Source organism: Schistocerca nitens, unplaced genomic scaffold (genome assembly GCF_023898315.1).
Source record: "Schistocerca nitens isolate TAMUIC-IGC-003100 unplaced genomic scaffold, iqSchNite1.1 HiC_scaffold_247, whole genome shotgun sequence".
Lineage (NCBI taxonomy): Eukaryota > Metazoa > Arthropoda > Insecta > Orthoptera > Acrididae > Schistocerca > Schistocerca nitens.
This window is the reverse complement of record NW_026045788.1, coordinates 1-15669: the sequence shown is the minus strand read 5'-3', so window position 1 is coordinate 15669 and position 15669 is coordinate 1. Positions and strand designations below refer to the sequence as shown.

Below are 15669 nucleotides of genomic sequence, written 5' to 3'. Positions count from 1 at the left end.
TGTCGAGAAGATGCTGCAGACGCTGAATCCTGCACTGTACTGCTTAAAAATGCCGCCAGAACGCGGTCCTCTGCGTACTCTTGCGTCGCCGGCGCCGACTCTTGCCAAGGATGCGAAATGTGCGCGGATACGCTGTCCGAACGCGCCTGGATGTGCTCCCCTAGCCTACCTCGAAATGCGCCTGCCAGGTACGATCACCTTCGGCCGCTGCCGACAGGCGGGAAGCCGACACAGCGCGGCGTCGGGGCGCTCGCTTGTGCGGTGGTGGTGTAATGGTCAGCATAGTTGCCTTCCAAGCAGTTGGTCCGGGTTCGATTCCCGGCCACCGCAACAGGCTTTTTAATGTCACGTATGAGTACTTTCGCCACGCGCCCTTAACTTAATGTTTTTTCCCCCTCTTACTCGCTGCAGACCAGCCTATAGTGTGTCTCGACTGTCTCGACTTGTCTCGACTTTGCTCAGCTGACGCGAGAGCTGACGCTCTCCAATCGGCCTATATCAAAACGACAAGCACGAGAAACGACTGAGAGAGGTAAGGAGAGGCGAGGCGATGTACACACAGCACGCCCGTTCATTTCACGGTGGCGTCTCCCTGACCGAATCGGGCTGTAGCTCCGAAAACAAAGGAGAAAGAAAAATAGGAAGTAAAACTGCCAACAGTACCCTGTGTCCCCATGCGCTCTCCCGCCCAAGTACCGACAAGGGCCAAAGTTGTTACGCATCGGCAATCGGACATTTCCTTTCATCTTCTCTTTATCGGTTGAGAACCAGTGTATTCAACATATTATGGCCATTGCCGAGTGAATGCTGTAGCGCTTCCCGACAAGTCGGGTTCGGATCCTCTGTCAACTTCCACGCAGGGTGATGATGTTTTGGTCATCACACTCGCCAGCTGAAATCGGCGCTGCCTTTTCGTGGTAGTAAAAGCGTTGTGGCCCGTGGGGGGATCGAACCCACGACCTTCGCGTTATTAGCACGACGCTCTAACCAACTGAGCTAACGGGCCTCGACAGTTGCACTCGCTCAGCCCTACGCTGCAAACGTATGGCATGAAGCCGTACACCATTTCTATGGTCGTCGGATGTCTGCTTCCCTCGTCTATACTCTGCTGACGGTCACGAAACAGTAGATATATTGCGAGCAGGACGGGAAACGGCAGCTCGGACAGCTCAAACTTGTCACGATTCGTGTGGAAAAAGTTCCGTTCCGGTACCGGGAATCGAACCCGGGCCTCCTGGGTGAAAGCCAGGTATCCTAGCCACTAGACCACACCGGATGCGGGCGTTCCTGCGGCGGATCGGACGGTCGCTTGTAGCATTTCGTGTCGTGTCCCGCGTCGGCGCCCTTCTCTCTTTGCGAGCGTCTTTGCGCATACTGACTGGCAAGGCGCGCACCTCAAACGTCTCAGAGCAATGTTTTTGGCTTCATGCTGTGCTAGGAGAAGAGGAAAAGGGAAGCTGTAAGTAGCAATAACAGGGAGTAAACATTTTCCCGCTGAAGCGTTGAAAACGTTGTGGATAAAAAACAAGAAATAAGTTGGTGCCCTAGCAACAGCATCACCATCAGTCACAGAAAATTAAATGCCCCGGGTGAGGATCGAACTCACGACCTTAAGATTATGAGACTTACGCGCTGCCTACTGCGCTACCGAGGCACAGGTGAAGAGCTTGTCCTGGAAACTGGGTAAGTACCACACCCAATGTTAGACGTAAAGACACTGTACTTCCTGGATAACGTGTTCTGTTGCTACACGTGCATTGCCAGCCCAGTTGATTGCGGTGTTGCTGCAGATTTGCAAACGATAGGCAGCACTCCTTGTCGTTAACGTTCAGTGCCTCGGAGGCACCTGGACACAGCAACTTGCGAGGCCAGGCCGACGCTAGTCTGTAGAACACCATGCGAGCGTCCTAGTGGGGACCCGCGAGTGCTGCGTTCTCGGTTCTTCTCAAGGGAATCCTGCTATACATTCATGTGGATCGTGCATCTCAAGCGCGCAAGCCACACGGCAGCATTATCGTGGGAAAAGCAAAATGATGCATCGGCCGGGAATCGAACCCGGGCCGCCCGCGTGGCAGGCGAGCATTCTACCACTGAACCACCGATGCTCGGGCCGGTAGTAACTGCACGCTGCTTCCCGAGCAGATGTCTCAAGGGAAAGTGGGACTGCCGTCAAGCGCCGTAGCATTCTGTCGAGAAGATGCTGCAGACGCTGAATCCTGCACTGTACTGCTTAAAAATGCCGCCAGAACGCGGTCCTCTGCGTACTCTTGCGTCGCCGGCGCCGACTCTTGCCAAGGATGCGAAATGTGCGCGGATACGCTGTCCGAACGCGCCTGGATGTGCTCCCCTAGCCTACCTCGAAATGCGCCTGCCAGGTACGATCACCTTCGGCCGCTGCCGACAGGCGGGAAGCCGACACAGCGCGGCGTCGGGGCGCTCGCTTGTGCGGTGGTGGTGTAATGGTCAGCATAGTTGCCTTCCAAGCAGTTGGTCCGGGTTCGATTCCCGGCCACCGCAACAGGCTTTTTAATGTCACGTATGAGTACTTTCGCCACGCGCCCTTAACTTAATGTTTTTTCCCCCTCTTACTCGCTGCAGACCAGCCTATAGTGTGTCTCGACTGTCTCGACTTGTCTCGACTTTGCTCAGCTGACGCGAGAGCTGACGCTCTCCAATCGGCCTATATCAAAACGACAAGCACGAGAAACGACTGAGAGAGGTAAGGAGAGGCGAGGCGATGTACACACAGCACGCCCGTTCATTTCACGGTGGCGTCTCCCTGACCGAATCGGGCTGTAGCTCCGAAAACAAAGGAGAAAGAAAAATAGGAAGTAAAACTGCCAACAGTACCCTGTGTCCCCATGCGCTCTCCCGCCCAAGTACCGACAAGGGCCAAAGTTGTTACGCATCGGCAATCGGACATTTCCTTTCATCTTCTCTTTATCGGTTGAGAACCAGTGTATTCAACATATTATGGCCATTGCCGAGTGAATGCTGTAGCGCTTCCCGACAAGTCGGGTTCGGATCCTCTGTCAACTTCCACGCAGGGTGATGATGTTTTGGTCATCACACTCGCCAGCTGAAATCGGCGCTGCCTTTTCGTGGTAGTAAAAGCGTTGTGGCCCGTGGGGGGATCGAACCCACGACCTTCGCGTTATTAGCACGACGCTCTAACCAACTGAGCTAACGGGCCTCGACAGTTGCACTCGCTCAGCCCTACGCTGCAAACGTATGGCATGAAGCCGTACACCATTTCTATGGTCGTCGGATGTCTGCTTCCCTCGTCTATACTCTGCTGACGGTCACGAAACAGTAGATATATTGCGAGCAGGACGGGAAACGGCAGCTCGGACAGCTCAAACTTGTCACGATTCGTGTGGAAAAAGTTCCGTTCCGGTACCGGGAATCGAACCCGGGCCTCCTGGGTGAAAGCCAGGTATCCTAGCCACTAGACCACACCGGATGCGGGCGTTCCTGCGGCGGATCGGACGGTCGCTTGTAGCATTTCGTGTCGTGTCCCGCGTCGGCGCCCTTCTCTCTTTGCGAGCGTCTTTGCGCATACTGACTGGCAAGGCGCGCACCTCAAACGTCTCAGAGCAATGTTTTTGGCTTCATGCTGTGCTAGGAGAAGAGGAAAAGGGAAGCTGTAAGTAGCAATAACAGGGAGTAAACATTTTCCCGCTGAAGCGTTGAAAACGTTGTGGATAAAAAACAAGAAATAAGTTGGTGCCCTAGCAACAGCATCACCATCAGTCACAGAAAATTAAATGCCCCGGGTGAGGATCGAACTCACGACCTTAAGATTATGAGACTTACGCGCTGCCTACTGCGCTACCGAGGCACAGGTGAAGAGCTTGTCCTGGAAACTGGGTAAGTACCACACCCAATGTTAGACGTAAAGACACTGTACTTCCTGGATAACGTGTTCTGTTGCTACACGTGCATTGCCAGCCCAGTTGATTGCGGTGTTGCTGCAGATTTGCAAACGATAGGCAGCACTCCTTGTCGTTAACGTTCAGTGCCTCGGAGGCACCTGGACACAGCAACTTGCGAGGCCAGGCCGACGCTAGTCTGTAGAACACCATGCGAGCGTCCTAGTGGGGACCCGCGAGTGCTGCGTTCTCGGTTCTTCTCAAGGGAATCCTGCTATACATTCATGTGGATCGTGCATCTCAAGCGCGCAAGCCACACGGCAGCATTATCGTGGGAAAAGCAAAATGATGCATCGGCCGGGAATCGAACCCGGGCCGCCCGCGTGGCAGGCGAGCATTCTACCACTGAACCACCGATGCTCGGGCCGGTAGTAACTGCACGCTGCTTCCCGAGCAGATGTCTCAAGGGAAAGTGGGACTGCCGTCAAGCGCCGTAGCATTCTGTCGAGAAGATGCTGCAGACGCTGAATCCTGCACTGTACTGCTTAAAAATGCCGCCAGAACGCGGTCCTCTGCGTACTCTTGCGTCGCCGGCGCCGACTCTTGCCAAGGATGCGAAATGTGCGCGGATACGCTGTCCGAACGCGCCTGGATGTGCTCCCCTAGCCTACCTCGAAATGCGCCTGCCAGGTACGATCACCTTCGGCCGCTGCCGACAGGCGGGAAGCCGACACAGCGCGGCGTCGGGGCGCTCGCTTGTGCGGTGGTGGTGTAATGGTCAGCATAGTTGCCTTCCAAGCAGTTGGTCCGGGTTCGATTCCCGGCCACCGCAACAGGCTTTTTAATGTCACGTATGAGTACTTTCGCCACGCGCCCTTAACTTAATGTTTTTTCCCCCTCTTACTCGCTGCAGACCAGCCTATAGTGTGTCTCGACTGTCTCGACTTGTCTCGACTTTGCTCAGCTGACGCGAGAGCTGACGCTCTCCAATCGGCCTATATCAAAACGACAAGCACGAGAAACGACTGAGAGAGGTAAGGAGAGGCGGGGCGATGTACACACAGCACGCCCGTTCATTTCACGGTGGCGTCTCCCTGACCGAACCGGGCTGTAGCTCCGAAAACAAAGGAGAAAGAAAAATAGGAAGTAAAACTGCCAACAGTACCCTGTGTCCCCATGCGCTCTCCCGCCCAAGTACCGACAAGGGCCAAAGTTGTTACGCATCGGCAATCGGACATTTCCTTTCATCTTCTCTTTATCGGTTGAGAACCAGTGTATTCAACGTATTATGGCCATTGCCGAGTGAATGCTGTAGCGCTTCCCGACAAGTCGGGTTCGGATCCTCTGTCAACTTCCACGCAGGGTGATGATCTTTTGGTCATCACACTCGCCAGCTGAAATCGGCGCTGCCTTTTCGTGGTAGTAAAAGCGTTGTGGCCCGTGGGGGGATCGAACCCACGACCTTCGCGTTATTAGCACGACGCTCTAACCAACTGAGCTAACGGGCCTCGACAGTTGCGCTCGCTCAGCCCTACGCTGCAAACGTATGGCATGAAGCCGTACACCATTTCTATGGTCGTCGGATGTCTGCTTCCCTCGTCTATACTCTGCTGACGGTCACGAAACAGTAGATATATTGCGAGCAGGACAGGAAACGGCAGCTCGGACAGCTCAAACTTGTCACGATTCGTGTGGAAAAAGCTCCGTTCCGGTACCGGGAATCGAACCCGGGCCTCCTGGGTGAAAGCCAGGTATCCTAGCCACTAGACCACACCGGATGTGGGCGTTCCTGACGCGGATCGGACGGTCGCTTGTAGCATTTCGTGTCGTGTCCCGCGTCGGCGCCCTTCTCTCTTTGCGAGCGTCTTTGCGCATACTGACTGGCAAGGCGCGCACCTCAAACGTCTCAGAGCAATGTTTTTGGCTTCATGCTGTGCTAGGAGAAGAGGAAAAGGGAAGCTGTAAGTAGCAATAACAGGGAGTAAACATTTTCCCGCTGAAGCGTTGAAAACGTTGTGGATAACAAACAAGAAATAAGTTGGTGCCCTAGCAACAGCATCACCATCAGTCACAGAAAATTAAATGCCCCGGGTGAGGATCGAACTCACGACCTTAAGATTATGAGACTTACGCGCTGCCTACTGCGCTACCGAGGCACAGGTGAAGCGCTTGTCCTGGAAACTGGCTAAGTACCACACCCAATGTTAGACGTAAAGACACTGTACTTCCTGGATAACGTGTTCTGTTGCTACACGTGCATTGCCAGCCCAGTTGATTGCGGTGTTGCTGCAGCTTTTGCAAACGATAGGCAGCACTCCTTGTCGTTAACGTTCAGTGCCTCGGAGGCACCTGGACACAGCAACTTGTGAGGCCAGGCCGACGCTAGTCTGTAGAACACCATGCGAGCGTCCTAGTGGGGACCCGCGAGTGCTGCGTTCTCGGTTCTTCTCAAGGGAATCCAGCTATACATTCATGTGGATCGTGCATCTCAAGCGCGCAAGCCACACGGCAGCATTATCGTGGGAAAAGCAAAATGATGCATCGGCCGGGAATCGAACCCGGGCCGCCCGCGTGGCAGGCGAGCACTCTGCCACTGAACCACCGATGCTCGGGCCGGTAGTAACTGCACGCTGCTTCCCGAGCAGATGTCTCAAGGGAAAGTGGGACTGCCGTCAAGCGCCGTAGCATTCTGTCGAGAAGATGCTGCAGACGCTGAATCCTGCACTGTACTGCTTAAAAATGCCGCCAGAACGCGGTCCTCTGCGTACTCTTGCGTCGCCGGCGCCGACTCTTGCCAAGGATGCGAAATGTGCGCGGATACGCTGTCCGAACGCGCCTGGATGTGCTCCCCTAGCCTACCTCGAAATGCGCCTGCCAGGTACGATCACCTTCGGCCGCTGCCGACAGGCGGGAAGCCGACACAGCGCGGCGTCGGGGCGCTCGCTTGTGCGGTGGTGGTGTAATGGTCAGCATAGTTGCCTTCCAAGCAGTTGGTCCGGGTTCGATTCCCGGCCACCGCAACAGGCTTTTTAATGTCACGTATGAGTACTTTCGCCACGCGCCCTTAACTTAATGTTTTTTCCCCCTCTTACTCGCTGCAGACCAGCCTATAGTGTGTCTCGACTGTCTCGACTTGTCTCGACTTTGCTCAGCTGACGCGAGAGCTGACGCTCTCCAATCGGCCTATATCAAAACGACAAGCACGAGAAACGACTGAGAGAGGTAAGGAGAGGCGAGGCGATGTACACACAGCACGCCCGTTCATTTCACGGTGGCGTCTCCCTGACCGAATCGGGCTGTAGCTCCGAAAACAAAGGAGAAAGAAAAATAGGAAGTAAAACTGCCAACAGTACCCTGTGTCCCCATGCGCTCTCCCGCCCAAGTACCGACAAGGGCCAAAGTTGTTACGCATCGGCAATCGGACATTTCCTTTCATCTTCTCTTTATCGGTTGAGAACCAGTGTATTCAACATATTATGGCCATTGCCGAGTGAATGCTGTAGCGCTTCCCGACAAGTCGGGTTCGGATCCTCTGTCAACTTCCACGCAGGGTGATGATGTTTTGGTCATCACACTCGCCAGCTGAAATCGGCGCTGCCTTTTCGTGGTAGTAAAAGCGTTGTGGCCCGTGGGGGGATCGAACCCACGACCTTCGCGTTATTAGCACGACGCTCTAACCAACTGAGCTAACGGGCCTCGACAGTTGCACTCGCTCAGCCCTACGCTGCAAACGTATGGCATGAAGCCGTACACCATTTCTATGGTCGTCGGATGTCTGCTTCCCTCGTCTATACTCTGCTGACGGTCACGAAACAGTAGATATATTGCGAGCAGGACGGGAAACGGCAGCTCGGACAGCTCAAACTTGTCACGATTCGTGTGGAAAAAGTTCCGTTCCGGTACCGGGAATCGAACCCGGGCCTCCTGGGTGAAAGCCAGGTATCCTAGCCACTAGACCACACCGGATGCGGGCGTTCCTGCGGCGGATCGGACGGTCGCTTGTAGCATTTCGTGTCGTGTCCCGCGTCGGCGCCCTTCTCTCTTTGCGAGCGTCTTTGCGCATACTGACTGGCAAGGCGCGCACCTCAAACGTCTCAGAGCAATGTTTTTGGCTTCATGCTGTGCTAGGAGAAGAGGAAAAGGGAAGCTGTAAGTAGCAATAACAGGGAGTAAACATTTTCCCGCTGAAGCGTTGAAAACGTTGTGGATAAAAAACAAGAAATAAGTTGGTGCCCTAGCAACAGCATCACCATCAGTCACAGAAAATTAAATGCCCCGGGTGAGGATCGAACTCACGACCTTAAGATTATGAGACTTACGCGCTGCCTACTGCGCTACCGAGGCACAGGTGAAGAGCTTGTCCTGGAAACTGGGTAAGTACCACACCCAATGTTAGACGTAAAGACACTGTACTTCCTGGATAACGTGTTCTGTTGCTACACGTGCATTGCCAGCCCAGTTGATTGCGGTGTTGCTGCAGATTTGCAAACGATAGGCAGCACTCCTTGTCGTTAACGTTCAGTGCCTCGGAGGCACCTGGACACAGCAACTTGCGAGGCCAGGCCGACGCTAGTCTGTAGAACACCATGCGAGCGTCCTAGTGGGGACCCGCGAGTGCTGCGTTCTCGGTTCTTCTCAAGGGAATCCTGCTATACATTCATGTGGATCGTGCATCTCAAGCGCGCAAGCCACACGGCAGCATTATCGTGGGAAAAGCAAAATGATGCATCGGCCGGGAATCGAACCCGGGCCGCCCGCGTGGCAGGCGAGCATTCTACCACTGAACCACCGATGCTCGGGCCGGTAGTAACTGCACGCTGCTTCCCGAGCAGATGTCTCAAGGGAAAGTGGGACTGCCGTCAAGCGCCGTAGCATTCTGTCGAGAAGATGCTGCAGACGCTGAATCCTGCACTGTACTGCTTAAAAATGCCGCCAGAACGCGGTCCTCTGCGTACTCTTGCGTCGCCGGCGCCGACTCTTGCCAAGGATGCGAAATGTGCGCGGATACGCTGTCCGAACGCGCCTGGATGTGCTCCCCTAGCCTACCTCGAAATGCGCCTGCCAGGTACGATCACCTTCGGCCGCTGCCGACAGGCGGGAAGCCGACACAGCGCGGCGTCGGGGCGCTCGCTTGTGCGGTGGTGGTGTAATGGTCAGCATAGTTGCCTTCCAAGCAGTTGGTCCGGGTTCGATTCCCGGCCACCGCAACAGGCTTTTTAATGTCACGTATGAGTACTTTCGCCACGCGCCCTTAACTTAATGTTTTTTCCCCCTCTTACTCGCTGCAGACCAGCCTATAGTGTGTCTCGACTGTCTCGACTTGTCTCGACTTTGCTCAGCTGACGCGAGAGCTGACGCTCTCCAATCGGCCTATATCAAAACGACAAGCACGAGAAACGACTGAGAGAGGTAAGGAGAGGCGAGGCGATGTACACACAGCACGCCCGTTCATTTCACGGTGGCGTCTCCCTGACCGAATCGGGCTGTAGCTCCGAAAACAAAGGAGAAAGAAAAATAGGAAGTAAAACTGCCAACAGTACCCTGTGTCCCCATGCGCTCTCCCGCCCAAGTACCGACAAGGGCCAAAGTTGTTACGCATCGGCAATCGGACATTTCCTTTCATCTTCTCTTTATCGGTTGAGAACCAGTGTATTCAACATATTATGGCCATTGCCGAGTGAATGCTGTAGCGCTTCCCGACAAGTCGGGTTCGGATCCTCTGTCAACTTCCACGCAGGGTGATGATGTTTTGGTCATCACACTCGCCAGCTGAAATCGGCGCTGCCTTTTCGTGGTAGTAAAAGCGTTGTGGCCCGTGGGGGGATCGAACCCACGACCTTCGCGTTATTAGCACGACGCTCTAACCAACTGAGCTAACGGGCCTCGACAGTTGCACTCGCTCAGCCCTACGCTGCAAACGTATGGCATGAAGCCGTACACCATTTCTATGGTCGTCGGATGTCTGCTTCCCTCGTCTATACTCTGCTGACGGTCACGAAACAGTAGATATATTGCGAGCAGGACGGGAAACGGCAGCTCGGACAGCTCAAACTTGTCACGATTCGTGTGGAAAAAGTTCCGTTCCGGTACCGGGAATCGAACCCGGGCCTCCTGGGTGAAAGCCAGGTATCCTAGCCACTAGACCACACCGGATGCGGGCGTTCCTGCGGCGGATCGGACGGTCGCTTGTAGCATTTCGTGTCGTGTCCCGCGTCGGCGCCCTTCTCTCTTTGCGAGCGTCTTTGCGCATACTGACTGGCAAGGCGCGCACCTCAAACGTCTCAGAGCAATGTTTTTGGCTTCATGCTGTGCTAGGAGAAGAGGAAAAGGGAAGCTGTAAGTAGCAATAACAGGGAGTAAACATTTTCCCGCTGAAGCGTTGAAAACGTTGTGGATAAAAAACAAGAAATAAGTTGGTGCCCTAGCAACAGCATCACCATCAGTCACAGAAAATTAAATGCCCCGGGTGAGGATCGAACTCACGACCTTAAGATTATGAGACTTACGCGCTGCCTACTGCGCTACCGAGGCACAGGTGAAGAGCTTGTCCTGGAAACTGGGTAAGTACCACACCCAATGTTAGACGTAAAGACACTGTACTTCCTGGATAACGTGTTCTGTTGCTACACGTGCATTGCCAGCCCAGTTGATTGCGGTGTTGCTGCAGATTTGCAAACGATAGGCAGCACTCCTTGTCGTTAACGTTCAGTGCCTCGGAGGCACCTGGACACAGCAACTTGCGAGGCCAGGCCGACGCTAGTCTGTAGAACACCATGCGAGCGTCCTAGTGGGGACCCGCGAGTGCTGCGTTCTCGGTTCTTCTCAAGGGAATCCTGCTATACATTCATGTGGATCGTGCATCTCAAGCGCGCAAGCCACACGGCAGCATTATCGTGGGAAAAGCAAAATGATGCATCGGCCGGGAATCGAACCCGGGCCGCCCGCGTGGCAGGCGAGCATTCTACCACTGAACCACCGATGCTCGGGCCGGTAGTAACTGCACGCTGCTTCCCGAGCAGATGTCTCAAGGGAAAGTGGGACTGCCGTCAAGCGCCGTAGCATTCTGTCGAGAAGATGCTGCAGACGCTGAATCCTGCACTGTACTGCTTAAAAATGCCGCCAGAACGCGGTCCTCTGCGTACTCTTGCGTCGCCGGCGCCGACTCTTGCCAAGGATGCGAAATGTGCGCGGATACGCTGTCCGAACGCGCCTGGATGTGCTCCCCTAGCCTACCTCGAAATGCGCCTGCCAGGTACGATCACCTTCGGCCGCTGCCGACAGGCGGGAAGCCGACACAGCGCGGCGTCGGGGCGCTCGCTTGTGCGGTGGTGGTGTAATGGTCAGCATAGTTGCCTTCCAAGCAGTTGGTCCGGGTTCGATTCCCGGCCACCGCAACAGGCTTTTTAATGTCACGTATGAGTACTTTCGCCACGCGCCCTTAACTTAATGTTTTTTCCCCCTCTTACTCGCTGCAGACCAGCCTATAGTGTGTCTCGACTGTCTCGACTTGTCTCGACTTTGCTCAGCTGACGCGAGAGCTGACGCTCTCCAATCGGCCTATATCAAAACGACAAGCACGAGAAACGACTGAGAGAGGTAAGGAGAGGCGGGGCGATGTACACACAGCACGCCCGTTCATTTCACGGTGGCGTCTCCCTGACCGAACCGGGCTGTAGCTCCGAAAACAAAGGAGAAAGAAAAATAGGAAGTAAAACTGCCAACAGTACCCTGTGTCCCCATGCGCTCTCCCGCCCAAGTACCGACAAGGGCCAAAGTTGTTACGCATCGGCAATCGGACATTTCCTTTCATCTTCTCTTTATCGGTTGAGAACCAGTGTATTCAACGTATTATGGCCATTGCCGAGTGAATGCTGTAGCGCTTCCCGACAAGTCGGGTTCGGATCCTCTGTCAACTTCCACGCAGGGTGATGATCTTTTGGTCATCACACTCGCCAGCTGAAATCGGCGCTGCCTTTTCGTGGTAGTAAAAGCGTTGTGGCCCGTGGGGGGATCGAACCCACGACCTTCGCGTTATTAGCACGACGCTCTAACCAACTGAGCTAACGGGCCTCGACAGTTGCGCTCGCTCAGCCCTACGCTGCAAACGTATGGCATGAAGCCGTACACCATTTCTATGGTCGTCGGATGTCTGCTTCCCTCGTCTATACTCTGCTGACGGTCACGAAACAGTAGATATATTGCGAGCAGGACAGGAAACGGCAGCTCGGACAGCTCAAACTTGTCACGATTCGTGTGGAAAAAGTTCCGTTCCGGTACCGGGAATCGAACCCGGGCCTCCTGGGTGAAAGCCAGGTATCCTAGCCACTAGACCACACCGGATGTGGGCGTTCCTGACGCGGATCGGACGGTCGCTTGTAGCATTTCGTGTCGTGTCCCGCGTCGGCGCCCTTCTCTCTTTGCGAGCGTCTTTGCGCATACTGACTGGCAAGGCGCGCACCTCAAACGTCTCAGAGCAATGTTTTTGGCTTCATGCTGTGCTAGGAGAAGAGGAAAAGGGAAGCTGTAAGTAGCAATAACAGGGAGTAAACATTTTCCCGCTGAAGCGTTGAAAACGTTGTGGATAACAAACAAGAAATAAGTTGGTGCCCTAGCAACAGCATCACCATCAGTCACAGAAAATTAAATGCCCCGGGTGAGGATCGAACTCACGACCTTAAGATTATGAGACTTACGCGCTGCCTACTGCGCTACCGAGGCACAGGTGAAGCGCTTGTCCTGGAAACTGGCTAAGTACCACACCCAATGTTAGACGTAAAGACACTGTACTTCCTGGATAACGTGTTCTGTTGCTACACGTGCATTGCCAGCCCAGTTGATTGCGGTGTTGCTGCAGCTTTTGCAAACGATAGGCAGCACTCCTTGTCGTTAACGTTCAGTGCCTCGGAGGCACCTGGACACAGCAACTTGTGAGGCCAGGCCGACGCTAGTCTGTAGAACACCATGCGAGCGTCCTAGTGGGGACCCGCGAGTGCTGCGTTCTCGGTTCTTCTCAAGGGAATCCAGCTATACATTCATGTGGATCGTGCATCTCAAGCGCGCAAGCCACACGGCAGCATTATCGTGGGAAAAGCAAAATGATGCATCGGCCGGGAATCGAACCCGGGCCGCCCGCGTGGCAGGCGAGCACTCTGCCACTGAACCACCGATGCTCGGGCCGGTAGTAACTGCACGCTGCTTCCCGAGCAGATGTCTCAAGGGAAAGTGGGACTGCCGTCAAGCGCCGTAGCATTCTGTCGAGAAGATGCTGCAGACGCTGAATCCTGCACTGTACTGCTTAAAAATGCCGCCAGAACGCGGTCCTCTGCGTACTCTTGCGTCGCCGGCGCCGACTCTTGCCAAGGATGCGAAATGTGCGCGGATACGCTGTCCGAACGCGCCTGGATGTGCTCCCCTAGCCTACCTCGAAATGCGCCTGCCAGGTACGATCACCTTCGGCCGCTGCCGACAGGCGGGAAGCCGACACAGCGCGGCGTCGGGGCGCTCGCTTGTGCGGTGGTGGTGTAATGGTCAGCATAGTTGCCTTCCAAGCAGTTGGTCCGGGTTCGATTCCCGGCCACCGCAACAGGCTTTTTAATGTCACGTATGAGTACTTTCGCCACGCGCCCTTAACTTAATGTTTTTTCCCCCTCTTACTCGCTGCAGACCAGCCTATAGTGTGTCTCGACTGTCTCGACTTGTCTCGACTTTGCTCAGCTGACGCGAGAGCTGACGCTCTCCAATCGGCCTATATCAAAACGACAAGCACGAGAAACGACTGAGAGAGGTAAGGAGAGGCGGGGCGATGTACACACAGCACGCCCGTTCATTTCACGGTGGCGTCTCCCTGACCGAATCGGGCTGTAGCTCCGAAAACAAAGGAGAAAGAAAAATAGGAAGTAAAACTGCCAACAGTACCCTGTGTCCCCATGCGCTCTCCCGCCCAAGTACCGACAAGGGCCAAAGTTGTTACGCATCGGCAATCGGACATTTCCTTTCATCTTCTCTTTATCGGTTGAGAACCAGTGTATTCAACATATTATGGCCATTGCCGAGTGAATGCTGTAGCGCTTCCCGACAAGTCGGGTTCGGATCCTCTGTCAACTTCCACGCAGGGTGATGATGTTTTGGTCATCACACTCGCCAGCTGAAATCGGCGCTGCCTTTTCGTGGTAGTAAAAGCGTTGTGGCCCGTGGGGGGATCGAACCCACGACCTTCGCGTTATTAGCACGACGCTCTAACCAACTGAGCTAACGGGCCTCGACAGTTGCACTCGCTCAGCCCTACGCTGCAAACGTATGGCATGAAGCCGTACACCATTTCTATGGTCGTCGGATGTCTGCTTCCCTCGTCTATACTCTGCTGACGGTCACGAAACAGTAGATATATTGCGAGCAGGACGGGAAACGGCAGCTCGGACAGCTCAAACTTGTCACGATTCGTGTGGAAAAAGTTCCGTTCCGGTACCGGGAATCGAACCCGGGCCTCCTGGGTGAAAGCCAGGTATCCTAGCCACTAGACCACACCGGATGCGGGCGTTCCTGCGGCGGATCGGACGGTCGCTTGTAGCATTTCGTGTCGTGTCCCGCGTCGGCGCCCTTCTCTCTTTGCGAGCGTCTTTGCGCATACTGACTGGCAAGGCGCGCACCTCAAACGTCTCAGAGCAATGTTTTTGGCTTCATGCTGTGCTAGGAGAAGAGGAAAAGGGAAGCTGTAAGTAGCAATAACAGGGAGTAAACATTTTCCCGCTGAAGCGTTGAAAACGTTGTGGATAAAAAACAAGAAATAAGTTGGTGCCCTAGCAACAGCATCACCATCAGTCACAGAAAATTAAATGCCCCGGGTGAGGATCGAACTCACGACCTTAAGATTATGAGACTTACGCGCTGCCTACTGCGCTACCGAGGCACAGGTGAAGCGCTTGTCCTGGAAACTGGGTAAGTACCACACCCAATGTTAGACGTAAAGACACTGTACTTCCTGGATAACGTGTTCTGTTGCTACACGTGCATTGCCAGCCCAGTTGATTGCGGTGTTGCTGCAGATTTGCAAACGATAGGCAGCACTCCTTGTCGTTAACGTTCAGTGCCTCGGAGGCACCTGGACACAGCAACTTGCGAGGCCAGGCCGACGCTAGTCTGTAGAACACCATGCGAGCGTCCTAGTGGGGACCCGCGAGTGCTGCGTTCTCGGTTCTTCTCAAGGGAATCCTGCTATACATTCATGTGGATCGTGCATCTCAAGCGCGCAAGCCACACGGCAGCATTATCGTGGGAAAAGCAAAATGATGCATCGGCCGGGAATCGAACCCGGGCCGCCCGCGTGGCAGGCGAGCATTCTACCACTGAACCACCGATGCTCGGGCCGGTAGTAACTGCACGCTGCTTCCCGAGCAGATGTCTCAAGGGAAAGTGGGACTGCCGTCAAGCGCCGTAGCATTCTGTCGAGAAGATGCTGCAGACGCTGAATCCTGCACTGTACTGCTTAAAAATGCCGCCAGAACGCGGTCCTCTGCGTACTCTTGCGTCGCCGGCGCCGACTCTTGCCAAGGATGCGAAATGTGCGCGGATACGCTGTCCGAACGCGCCTGGATGTGCTCCCCTAGCCTACCTCGAAATGCGCCTGCCAGGTACGATCACCTTCGGCCGCTGCCGACAGGCGGGAAGCCGACACAGCGCGGCGTCGGGGCGCTCGCTTGTGCGGTGGTGGTGTAATGGTCAGCATAGTTGCCTTCCAAGCAGTTGGTCCGGGTTCGATTCCCGGCCACCGCAACAGGCTTTTTAATGTCACGTATGAGTA

At 54.8% G+C, this 15669-nt stretch overlaps 36 non-coding genes across 36 annotated transcripts; 8 read left to right on the top strand and 28 right to left on the bottom strand.

The window, feature by feature from the left end:
- Positions 1-258: 258 nt before the first annotated feature.
- On the top strand, positions 259-330 carry Trnag-ucc (transfer RNA glycine (anticodon UCC)). The gene has a single exon. It is a non-coding gene; the product is annotated as a tRNA-Gly (tRNA).
- A 602-nt stretch (positions 331-932) lies between these two features.
- Trnai-aau (transfer RNA isoleucine (anticodon AAU)) lies at positions 933-1006 on the bottom strand. The gene has a single exon. It is a non-coding gene; the product is annotated as a tRNA-Ile (tRNA).
- Positions 1007-1204: 198 nt separating this feature from the next.
- On the bottom strand, positions 1205-1276 carry Trnae-uuc (transfer RNA glutamic acid (anticodon UUC)). Its single transcript has one exon. It is a non-coding gene; the product is annotated as a tRNA-Glu (tRNA).
- A 305-nt stretch (positions 1277-1581) lies between these two features.
- Positions 1582-1654, bottom strand: Trnam-cau (transfer RNA methionine (anticodon CAU)). The gene has a single exon. It is a non-coding gene; the product is annotated as a tRNA-Met (tRNA).
- A 380-nt stretch (positions 1655-2034) lies between these two features.
- On the bottom strand, positions 2035-2105 carry Trnag-gcc (transfer RNA glycine (anticodon GCC)). The gene has a single exon. It is a non-coding gene; the product is annotated as a tRNA-Gly (tRNA).
- Positions 2106-2445: 340 nt separating this feature from the next.
- Trnag-ucc (transfer RNA glycine (anticodon UCC)) lies at positions 2446-2517 on the top strand. Its single transcript has one exon. It is a non-coding gene; the product is annotated as a tRNA-Gly (tRNA).
- Positions 2518-3119: 602 nt separating this feature from the next.
- Positions 3120-3193, bottom strand: Trnai-aau (transfer RNA isoleucine (anticodon AAU)). Its single transcript has one exon. It is a non-coding gene; the product is annotated as a tRNA-Ile (tRNA).
- A 198-nt stretch (positions 3194-3391) lies between these two features.
- Positions 3392-3463, bottom strand: Trnae-uuc (transfer RNA glutamic acid (anticodon UUC)). The gene has a single exon. It is a non-coding gene; the product is annotated as a tRNA-Glu (tRNA).
- A 305-nt stretch (positions 3464-3768) lies between these two features.
- On the bottom strand, positions 3769-3841 carry Trnam-cau (transfer RNA methionine (anticodon CAU)). Its single transcript has one exon. It is a non-coding gene; the product is annotated as a tRNA-Met (tRNA).
- A 380-nt stretch (positions 3842-4221) lies between these two features.
- Positions 4222-4292, bottom strand: Trnag-gcc (transfer RNA glycine (anticodon GCC)). Its single transcript has one exon. It is a non-coding gene; the product is annotated as a tRNA-Gly (tRNA).
- Positions 4293-4632: 340 nt separating this feature from the next.
- On the top strand, positions 4633-4704 carry Trnag-ucc (transfer RNA glycine (anticodon UCC)). The gene has a single exon. It is a non-coding gene; the product is annotated as a tRNA-Gly (tRNA).
- A 602-nt stretch (positions 4705-5306) lies between these two features.
- Positions 5307-5380, bottom strand: Trnai-aau (transfer RNA isoleucine (anticodon AAU)). The gene has a single exon. It is a non-coding gene; the product is annotated as a tRNA-Ile (tRNA).
- Positions 5381-5578: 198 nt separating this feature from the next.
- Positions 5579-5650, bottom strand: Trnae-uuc (transfer RNA glutamic acid (anticodon UUC)). The gene has a single exon. It is a non-coding gene; the product is annotated as a tRNA-Glu (tRNA).
- Positions 5651-5955: 305 nt separating this feature from the next.
- Positions 5956-6028, bottom strand: Trnam-cau (transfer RNA methionine (anticodon CAU)). The gene has a single exon. It is a non-coding gene; the product is annotated as a tRNA-Met (tRNA).
- A 381-nt stretch (positions 6029-6409) lies between these two features.
- Positions 6410-6480, bottom strand: Trnag-gcc (transfer RNA glycine (anticodon GCC)). The gene has a single exon. It is a non-coding gene; the product is annotated as a tRNA-Gly (tRNA).
- Positions 6481-6820: 340 nt separating this feature from the next.
- Positions 6821-6892, top strand: Trnag-ucc (transfer RNA glycine (anticodon UCC)). Its single transcript has one exon. It is a non-coding gene; the product is annotated as a tRNA-Gly (tRNA).
- A 602-nt stretch (positions 6893-7494) lies between these two features.
- Trnai-aau (transfer RNA isoleucine (anticodon AAU)) lies at positions 7495-7568 on the bottom strand. Its single transcript has one exon. It is a non-coding gene; the product is annotated as a tRNA-Ile (tRNA).
- Positions 7569-7766: 198 nt separating this feature from the next.
- Trnae-uuc (transfer RNA glutamic acid (anticodon UUC)) lies at positions 7767-7838 on the bottom strand. The gene has a single exon. It is a non-coding gene; the product is annotated as a tRNA-Glu (tRNA).
- Positions 7839-8143: 305 nt separating this feature from the next.
- Positions 8144-8216, bottom strand: Trnam-cau (transfer RNA methionine (anticodon CAU)). Its single transcript has one exon. It is a non-coding gene; the product is annotated as a tRNA-Met (tRNA).
- Positions 8217-8596: 380 nt separating this feature from the next.
- Trnag-gcc (transfer RNA glycine (anticodon GCC)) lies at positions 8597-8667 on the bottom strand. The gene has a single exon. It is a non-coding gene; the product is annotated as a tRNA-Gly (tRNA).
- Positions 8668-9007: 340 nt separating this feature from the next.
- On the top strand, positions 9008-9079 carry Trnag-ucc (transfer RNA glycine (anticodon UCC)). The gene has a single exon. It is a non-coding gene; the product is annotated as a tRNA-Gly (tRNA).
- A 602-nt stretch (positions 9080-9681) lies between these two features.
- Trnai-aau (transfer RNA isoleucine (anticodon AAU)) lies at positions 9682-9755 on the bottom strand. The gene has a single exon. It is a non-coding gene; the product is annotated as a tRNA-Ile (tRNA).
- Positions 9756-9953: 198 nt separating this feature from the next.
- Positions 9954-10025, bottom strand: Trnae-uuc (transfer RNA glutamic acid (anticodon UUC)). Its single transcript has one exon. It is a non-coding gene; the product is annotated as a tRNA-Glu (tRNA).
- A 305-nt stretch (positions 10026-10330) lies between these two features.
- Positions 10331-10403, bottom strand: Trnam-cau (transfer RNA methionine (anticodon CAU)). Its single transcript has one exon. It is a non-coding gene; the product is annotated as a tRNA-Met (tRNA).
- A 380-nt stretch (positions 10404-10783) lies between these two features.
- Positions 10784-10854, bottom strand: Trnag-gcc (transfer RNA glycine (anticodon GCC)). Its single transcript has one exon. It is a non-coding gene; the product is annotated as a tRNA-Gly (tRNA).
- A 340-nt stretch (positions 10855-11194) lies between these two features.
- Positions 11195-11266, top strand: Trnag-ucc (transfer RNA glycine (anticodon UCC)). The gene has a single exon. It is a non-coding gene; the product is annotated as a tRNA-Gly (tRNA).
- Positions 11267-11868: 602 nt separating this feature from the next.
- Trnai-aau (transfer RNA isoleucine (anticodon AAU)) lies at positions 11869-11942 on the bottom strand. The gene has a single exon. It is a non-coding gene; the product is annotated as a tRNA-Ile (tRNA).
- Positions 11943-12140: 198 nt separating this feature from the next.
- Positions 12141-12212, bottom strand: Trnae-uuc (transfer RNA glutamic acid (anticodon UUC)). The gene has a single exon. It is a non-coding gene; the product is annotated as a tRNA-Glu (tRNA).
- Positions 12213-12517: 305 nt separating this feature from the next.
- Trnam-cau (transfer RNA methionine (anticodon CAU)) lies at positions 12518-12590 on the bottom strand. The gene has a single exon. It is a non-coding gene; the product is annotated as a tRNA-Met (tRNA).
- A 381-nt stretch (positions 12591-12971) lies between these two features.
- Positions 12972-13042, bottom strand: Trnag-gcc (transfer RNA glycine (anticodon GCC)). The gene has a single exon. It is a non-coding gene; the product is annotated as a tRNA-Gly (tRNA).
- A 340-nt stretch (positions 13043-13382) lies between these two features.
- Trnag-ucc (transfer RNA glycine (anticodon UCC)) lies at positions 13383-13454 on the top strand. Its single transcript has one exon. It is a non-coding gene; the product is annotated as a tRNA-Gly (tRNA).
- A 602-nt stretch (positions 13455-14056) lies between these two features.
- Positions 14057-14130, bottom strand: Trnai-aau (transfer RNA isoleucine (anticodon AAU)). Its single transcript has one exon. It is a non-coding gene; the product is annotated as a tRNA-Ile (tRNA).
- A 198-nt stretch (positions 14131-14328) lies between these two features.
- Positions 14329-14400, bottom strand: Trnae-uuc (transfer RNA glutamic acid (anticodon UUC)). Its single transcript has one exon. It is a non-coding gene; the product is annotated as a tRNA-Glu (tRNA).
- A 305-nt stretch (positions 14401-14705) lies between these two features.
- Trnam-cau (transfer RNA methionine (anticodon CAU)) lies at positions 14706-14778 on the bottom strand. The gene has a single exon. It is a non-coding gene; the product is annotated as a tRNA-Met (tRNA).
- Positions 14779-15158: 380 nt separating this feature from the next.
- On the bottom strand, positions 15159-15229 carry Trnag-gcc (transfer RNA glycine (anticodon GCC)). Its single transcript has one exon. It is a non-coding gene; the product is annotated as a tRNA-Gly (tRNA).
- A 340-nt stretch (positions 15230-15569) lies between these two features.
- On the top strand, positions 15570-15641 carry Trnag-ucc (transfer RNA glycine (anticodon UCC)). Its single transcript has one exon. It is a non-coding gene; the product is annotated as a tRNA-Gly (tRNA).
- Positions 15642-15669: the final 28 nt, after the last annotated feature.